Here is an 8,109-nt window from a genome sequence, read left to right on the forward strand (position 1 = left end):
ATTAACCTGTTGATACTCACGGCCACTCTGAGCAAAACATATATTGCATTTACCTAGCTGGAGGGCCCTTGATGTTGTTGGCCTTGGATAACATTGAGTGGAGGAGCTTGGGTACCTTGCTAAATACGAACTTGATGCCTAGGATTTGGGTCAGGTTGGCTAGGTAACTTCCCTGTTTCCCCCTCATGCAAGATTATGACAATCTGAGTGAGCTGTCTCTCCATATTATTTTGGTTTGTCATGAGAAGGGCTATCTTGTTGTCCATCTCATTCAGTCTTGTTGCCTCTCCTATATTGGTAAACCCTGAGGGTTGCTGATAAGGTGTAAGGAGAGGAGGCCTAGCAGAATTAATAGAAGGTCCTAGATGAGGACGAGGGGGGAAGGGGTGAGGAGACATACCTTGGCTTTGTGGTGCAAAGTTGGGCCTTTGGAGACCAAGCTGGCCTTGATGGTTAAAGTTGGATGGGCCTGCTTGGTTCCCTTGATTCCAGGAGAAATTGGGGTGATCTCTCCATCCTGGATTGTAAGTATTACTATATGAGTTATTTTGGTAGAGAGAACTTCCATTCTTAGTGTTGGAATTGTCCACAAAGGTGTTGGGGCATTCCTCCAAAAGATGTCCAGGGGTTTGGCACCAACTACATATTGACACATGATTGACCTGGTTAACTGGTATAGACTCTTTAAGAACTATGGACTCCAACCTTTTTATGAGGCTATCAAGTTTGGTCTCCTTGGCTGACATACCCTCAATGAGATACCCCTTAGTGGTCCTTTTAGCCTCTTGGGAAGATTCCCACTCCCTAGTCTTAACAGCCAAGTTGGTTAAGAATGTCCATGCATCATTTTCCTCAGAAAAAGAACTAAAGCCTGCAGGACACATGGACTCTACAAGTTGCTTGGTCTGAAAGTCAATACCCTCATAAATAATTTGGTATAGTTGCCACAAGCCAAAACCATGGTGAGGGCATTCTAAGAGGAGGTCCTTGAATCTTTCCATGAATTTAGAAAAGGACTCTTGTGGTTTCTGCCTAAACTGGAGTATGTCACTCTTGAGTTTATTGGTCTTGTAAAGAGGGAAAATTTTTCTCAAGAAGGCAATGGTGAACTCATCCCATGTATTAATGGAATTTTTTGGCAGTCCATAGAGCCACTTCTTGGCCTGGTTTTTCGGGGCAAAGGGTATAAACCTAAGCCTAACTGCATCATCAGTCAAATTCTGGACCTTAATTAGAACACAGACCTCCTTAAATTCCATAAGGAAGAGATATGCATCTTCATTGGCCATCCCATAAAAGTGGGGTAGCATGCTAATGAAGTTCGTCTTGAGTTCATAATTGTTTCCTATAACAGGTGGTAAGTTGATGCAAGAAGGCTGTGCAGCCTTAGTAGGGTAAAACCTATTCTTGGGTTGTTGGTCACCTATGGTCAAAGGTGGGGTCAAGGGTAGTGGAGAAGGTGGTATTCTAATAAGATGGTTATTTGAATCACGAGTCCACATTGAAGCCACCTAAATAGATATGAGGTCTCCTTTAGAAAATCAAAGAAAAATAAAAGACTTAAAAAGAATCACCAAAACCAAGAGGGAGTCCAAGGTAGATAGTGCAACTATCCTTCAAAAATCGAAACAATGGTTCCAAAGCTGTAAGGATGCCATATAGGTTGACAGCAAGGGAACCCGTATAGTCTTCTATAGCCACCTACGTGCGACTCCAAATGGATTCTAATGTAGGGTGGAGGACTACTATATGTTTTTGTCTGCAAACTCACTCACTATATCGCCTTCCTATTATCAAGAGTGGTCACCTCCAAAGATAAGTCACATGCCACAAGGAGATATATGCCATTCTATTTAACTAACTTAAAAGTAATGCAAAGTGAACCAAATTAAAGTGTTAAATTAAACTAATCAAACTAATGAAAATTAATGCATCCTAACTCATAAGCATCTAACAAAATTAAGGGATTAAATTGACGTCCTAACACATAAGCATCTAACCTATCAAACTAACGCAAATTGAAAGGAATAAAAATGCGGCCACACATAATAACCACATAAAAAGGAATAAGGGAATAAAAATGCATCCACAAACCACAACCATATAAAAAAATAAAAGAAATAGAGGGAGAAGAAGAAGAAGATAGAGAGAGATAGAGGAGAGGGAGAATGAGATTAAGGGTTTAGAGAATGAGATACCTTGATGTGCTTGAACCGGATTGAACTTATTTGCATGAATACTTGAATAAACTTACCATGGCTTCCTCTTCTAAATCTCCAAGCCTTATCATCAACATAGGAACTTAGACTAGGAAGCTTTAAACTAAAACTATTACAACCATTAAACTAGACTTATGAAATCAAAACTAAGAACTTGAAGTCAAAACTAAGAACTTGAAAGAACTAATCTTATGAAATCAAAACTAAAAACTAGAAAGCCAAAAATCACAATTTAGAAGGAAAAGAAGAGAAAAAATTTCACTAATTAATGAGCAAACTTTACAAGAGAGGTAGGGGGTATTTATAAGGGAAAGGGGAGAAGAAGAGTGAAAAGGAAAGAGGGGGAGGAGCACCACGATTTTGGGCTGCTCTCCCTCTAAAAATCGTGGAGAGGAGAGAGAATGTGAGAAGGGAATCCAAAAATAGGAGAAGATTCTCTTCTCCTTCCTCCTTTACAATGCCTTGGCTCCTAAGAAAAAGAAAAAAAAAATAGAATGAAGAAAATACAAAAAATCTTAGCTACATAAACCTTCTATTTCTAGAAAAGTAAATTTCCAATTCTAACAAGTGCTTCCTTTTCTTTGCAGATATCTTCTCCAAGCAATGAGATCAAAGCATCTTTGACTTTTCAACCTTCCATAGGTGAGAAAATATCTTTCAAAATAAATCTATCCCATGTAGAATTCCAAAAGTGCCCTTGAAAAGTTGGAGGAGACAGAGAGAGTGATGACTAGGTTAGTGATGACTAGGATTCCACTCAACTAAATAACAAAATCCCCAATGTGTCCTCTAAAAATTATGGGCATTAAATGCAGCCCAATCAAAATCGTGGACAGTAGTGGGCCTTCGAAAATAATGGAATCTAGTGGCAGTGTGGGTTCCTCCATGTGGGTAGCAGTCCTCTCTCTTCAAAAATGAGAAATTGCTGTAACGGTCCTATACTTGTAGTAGATCTCCACCATTGCTTAGAAATATCTTCTACAATTTCAAAAATGTCTTTGGGCAGTGGTAGAATGACTATGAGCTTGCACTACAGCTCCTTTCTAACCCATTATCCTTTCTTGGGCTGAAAAGAATAATCAACTGTATGGTGGGCTAGACGAATGCGTATTTACGTTCCGTCATGTCCAACTTGCTTCAAATTTAGTCCTCTTTACAGCCATGGAAAGAAAAATGATAACTTTACGTGTAACTTGGGACATGCAGCTCCCGATAGTCCAGAATAGCCCAAAATAGCCCAAAACCTGAAAAGCACAAGAAAGCACCAAAGTAACTCTGTCCAATGTGGTAAAATGTACGCTTTATGCCCTAAGATTTCACACATAAATGTTCTCATCAGGCTGCTAAAGAAGGTACATGTGATGTTCACGTTCTTTATGAGTCTAATTTGTCTTTTGAACCGATCAATTCTTGGTTGGTGGATAGTGGTTCCATTGTTCACATTTACAATGATTTGCAGGGATTCAAGGAGACAAGGAACCTGGAAAGAAATGAGGTGCGTCTTCAGATGGGCACTGGAGCTGAGACCATGGCATTAGCTGTGGGGGCTTTTATTTTGAATTTTAGTTCTACTTGTTTAGTTTTAAAGGATTGCTACTATGTACCCTCTTTTAAGAGGAAGATAATTTCAGTTTCAAAACTCGTTTTGGATGGATATAGTTTCTCCTTTAATTCTAAGTTAATTGTTCGTTTTAATAATTCTTTTGTGGCATCTGGATATATGTAAAGTGGTTTGTATTTTCTAGATTGCCCTATTAGAACGAATGTTGTTTCAAATGTTGATTTGAAACGGAAAGCAGCTCCAGTGAACTCAACATATCTATGGCAATAAGATTAGGTCACATTAATGTGAATCGAATTAATAGATTGGTGAGGGATGGGCCCTTAGAGAGTCTAAGGGTGGAACCATTTCCCACTTATGAGTCATGCCTTCGGGGCAAGATAACCAAGAAACCCTTTAGCAATAAAGGGACTAGAGCCACAGATCTGTTAGAGTTGATACACACTGATGTGTGTGGACCCATAAACATACAAGCAAGGTATGGGTATGAGTATTTTGTAACTTTCACCGATGATTACTCTAGATATGGATACATATACTTGATGTGTAGAAAATCAAAAACCTTTGATAAATTCAAAGAGTTCCAAGCCAAGGTCGAAAGATAGCTTGATAAATGTGTCAAGTCCTTGCTATCAGATCGTGGAGGGGAGTATCTATCGGATGAATTTAAACAATACCTCATAACAGAAGGGATAGTTAGCCAATTAACTAATCCAGACACACCACAAAAAAATATTGTATCCAAACGACGCAATCGAATTCTATTGGATATGGTCCGGACGATGCTCACTTATAGTGAGCTGCCTCTCTCTTTCTGGGGGTATGCTTTAGAAACGGCAATATACATCTTGAATAGGGTTCCATCCAAGTCTGTAGCCAAGACACCCTTTGAGTTGTGGAAAGGGTGTAAGCCAGTATTCAACATCTTAGGGTATGGGGTTGCATAGCACATTTGCGAAAGCAACAGACAGATAAGTTGGAGTCCAGGACTTCAAGATGCCATTTCTTAGGCTACCCCAAAGGCACGATAGGCTATTATTTCTATGACCCGGTTGACCAAAAGGTCATTGTAAGTAAACACGTCACATTTTTGGAGGAAGAAATGATGACCTAGAGGTCCGAACTAGTAGTCATTAAAGAGTAATCAGATAACTCAGAAACTTCAGTTCCAGAAGTGAGACCAATTGGCATACCCGCTGAAATACCAACACCTGAAGAACCTCGACGCAGTGGGAGGGCTATTAGACCACCCACCAGGCTTACTCTTCTAACTGAAGAGGAAACTGTGGAAGAGTTCCACATGGTACTGGTTGAATCGGATGATGATCTGATGACATACTCTGAGGCTCTTAAGGATGTTGATGCCATTAGGTAGCTGGTAGCAATGAGCTCTGAGATTGATTCGATGCATTCCAACAAGGTCTAGACTCTAGTCTATCCACCACTTGGCGTTAAGCCTATTGGATGTAAATGGATCTTCAAGAGGAAGAAGGGCATCGATGGAAAGGTCAAAAGATTCAAAGCGAGACTGGTGGCAAAGGGCTATACCCAGAAAGAGGGTATAGACTACGAGGAAACCTTTTCACAAGTGGCAATGATGAAGTCCATCAAGATTTTATTGGCTATCACCGCACACTTTGATTATGAGATCTGGCAGATGGATGTGCAGACTGCATTTTTGAATGGATTTCTCCAAGAGGAAATCTACATGCAACAGCCAGAGGGATTCTCTTCCTTGGAGGAAGAAAGAAAGGTGTGCAAATTGCAGAGGTCCATTTATGAACTGAAGCAGGCTTTCAGGAGCTGGAACATCAGGTTTGATCAATCAATCAAATCGTTTGGTTTTGATCAAAACATGGATGAACCATGCGTTTACAAGAAGATCAGTGGGAGGGCAGTATGTTTTCTTGTTTTATACATAGATGACATATTGCTGATTGGTAACGACGTAGGCTTCCTTTCATTAGTAAAACAGTGGTTATCCACAACGTTTTCGATGAAAGACCTTGGTGAAGCTAGCTATATCCTTGGGATCAAACTCTTAAGAGATCGCCAGAAAAGGATGTTAGGCTTGTCACAGGCTACCTATATAGACAAAGTCCTAGCCAGATTTATCTTGGAGAACTCCAAACGGGGAAGTGTTCCTTTTCGACATGGAGTCAGTCTTTCCAAATCTCAATGTCCTCAGTTTCAGATAGACATTGAAGAGATGAAGAGGATTCCCTATGCTTCTGCAGTAGGGAGTCTTATGTACGCTATGTTGTGTACGAGGCCAGACATTTGCTATGCAGTAGGTATGGTAAGTCGTTATCAATCCAACCCTGGACGCGAGCATTGAAGTGCTGTCAAGAATATCCTTAAGTATTTGAGGACTAAGGAATACTTCTTAGTTTTTGGATCTGATCAGCTGTCAGTATTGGGATACACAAATTCGGATTTCCAAACTGACAAGGATGATAGAAAATCCACGTCCGGGATGGTATATCTAATGAGTGGAGGTGCCATTGTGTGGCGGAGTGCGAAATAGAAGTCTACAGCCGATTCCACTACCGAAGCAGAATACCATGTAGCTTGCGATGCAGCAAAAGAAGGTGTTTGGCTGAGGAAATTCCTATTAGATTTGGAGGTTGTCCCTGATCTTGTCAAAGGCCCTATTCCCCTGTTATGTGACAACAGAGGGGCCATTGCACAAGCTAAGGAGCCTAGGGCACATCAGAGGAACAAGCACGTGCGGCGGAAGTATCACCTTATCAGAGAGATTATCCAGCAGGGCGACGTGAGTATCTCCAAAGTGGACACAACTGAAAATGTGTCTGATGCCATGACAAAGGGTTTGTCACCTGGAGTGTTTGAGAAACACATGGAGGGTATGGGTTTAAAATGTATGGGGAATTAGTTTTGATGTACAAGTGGGAGATTGTTGGATATGTGTGTCCATCAAACCTGGTTCGGTCTGGTTCAACCCGATTTACCTTTGTATTGAACTTTTATACATTTTAGTTTAATATCATCACATGTGATATAAACATTTTGAGCATTATGTGTCCGTAAGTTATACTTAAAATGGTGGTCACTACTAGGGTTTGGGCTGGGCACCCTTATCATATGGTCGTCGCATTGGGTATGCCTAGACATGTGATGTCAGGGTACGAATGCGAGTACTCACATGTTGATGTGTGTATTGGCAAAGAATCTGCTTTGTCGATTCCCTCATGTATTACTGGCAGATATAGGAAGGGAGAGACATGTGTCACCGACACCCTTTTGCCTGAGGGAACCCTGTCACTGCAAAGTATGACCGCATTCTTTGGTTCATCTATGATTGAGACTCAAGCGAGTCAAAGTCGGTGTTCTGGGAATGTGTGAACGCTTTGTGAGTGAAGGAGTTACTCAACATGGTTACCATTTCCCGATTGGGGAACACCAAGATAGAGATAGTCTATGTATGGTTTGATCGGAATCTGGATCCAGTGCTGATTTGGAAATGGTTTTGTAAAAATCTATTTTACATAAAATAATAGATTATATATAATTATTTGAACAAAGTATTTTATCGAGTTTTACAGGACCCGATCAGATGCACAGACGCTCTTATATGGACATGTACTATGGATTGTGGTTTGGCAGTACATGTGTACATGCCCTAGATTCCATAATGATGGTGTTGATTAGTGGGGGGGTTGTATATGATAAATTATTTTCATATAGGGAGTTATTTGGAATTTACTATTTTAATTGGTTCTTTATTTAATTATTGGATATGGTGGTAATTATAATTATCCATAAATATTAAATAAAGTAACTAATTAATACTTTCCCTATTAGATTCTGCTTCTTCACCAAGTAAAGGACTCTGAGATAAATAGATAAAGCTTATCTGAGATAAACAGATAAAGCCTATCTCAAATAAACAAATAAGCCAATCAGGAGAGAGAGTGTCAGACTTTCACAGGGATTCTTCCCATCAGGGTTTTGGAAACCCATCTATAAATAGAAGCCAAAACGCAGGAAGGGGAGGAGGGCTTCCACGTTTTTCACAGCCACCCCCTCCCACGGTTTTGGCTTTCCCTCTCTCTCTCTTGTGATCTCTTCTTCTTGCTCTCTAGTTTTGAGAGCTAGGGTTTTAGAAACCCAGGTCTGGTTGGAGACACATTCGGATTGGCTTGGAGAACCTTGGTAGCACCATTGGAGGTTCAGATCTGTTTGCTTGGAGTGCTTCTTGGAGGAAGAACCACTGTCTATTGGAGGAGCAACACTTGAGGCTCACCAGATTAGCAACATTGTGTTAATTTTTTTTGATTGTTATTAATTTTTAATATCCATGGGATG

General features: G+C 40.3%; 1 non-coding gene across 1 annotated transcript; it reads left to right on the plus strand.

Moving 5' to 3' along the window:
* Positions 1 to 954: 954 nt before the first annotated feature.
* Positions 955 to 1,061, plus strand: LOC122644406. The gene has a single exon (XR_006330337.1). It is a non-coding gene; the product is annotated as a small nucleolar RNA R71 (small nucleolar RNA).
* The last annotated feature ends 7,048 nt before the right edge of the window (positions 1,062 to 8,109 follow it).

The sequence above is a fragment of the Telopea speciosissima genome, chromosome 10 (genome assembly GCF_018873765.1).
Source record: "Telopea speciosissima isolate NSW1024214 ecotype Mountain lineage chromosome 10, Tspe_v1, whole genome shotgun sequence".
Taxonomy (NCBI): Eukaryota; Viridiplantae; Streptophyta; class Magnoliopsida; order Proteales; family Proteaceae; genus Telopea; species Telopea speciosissima.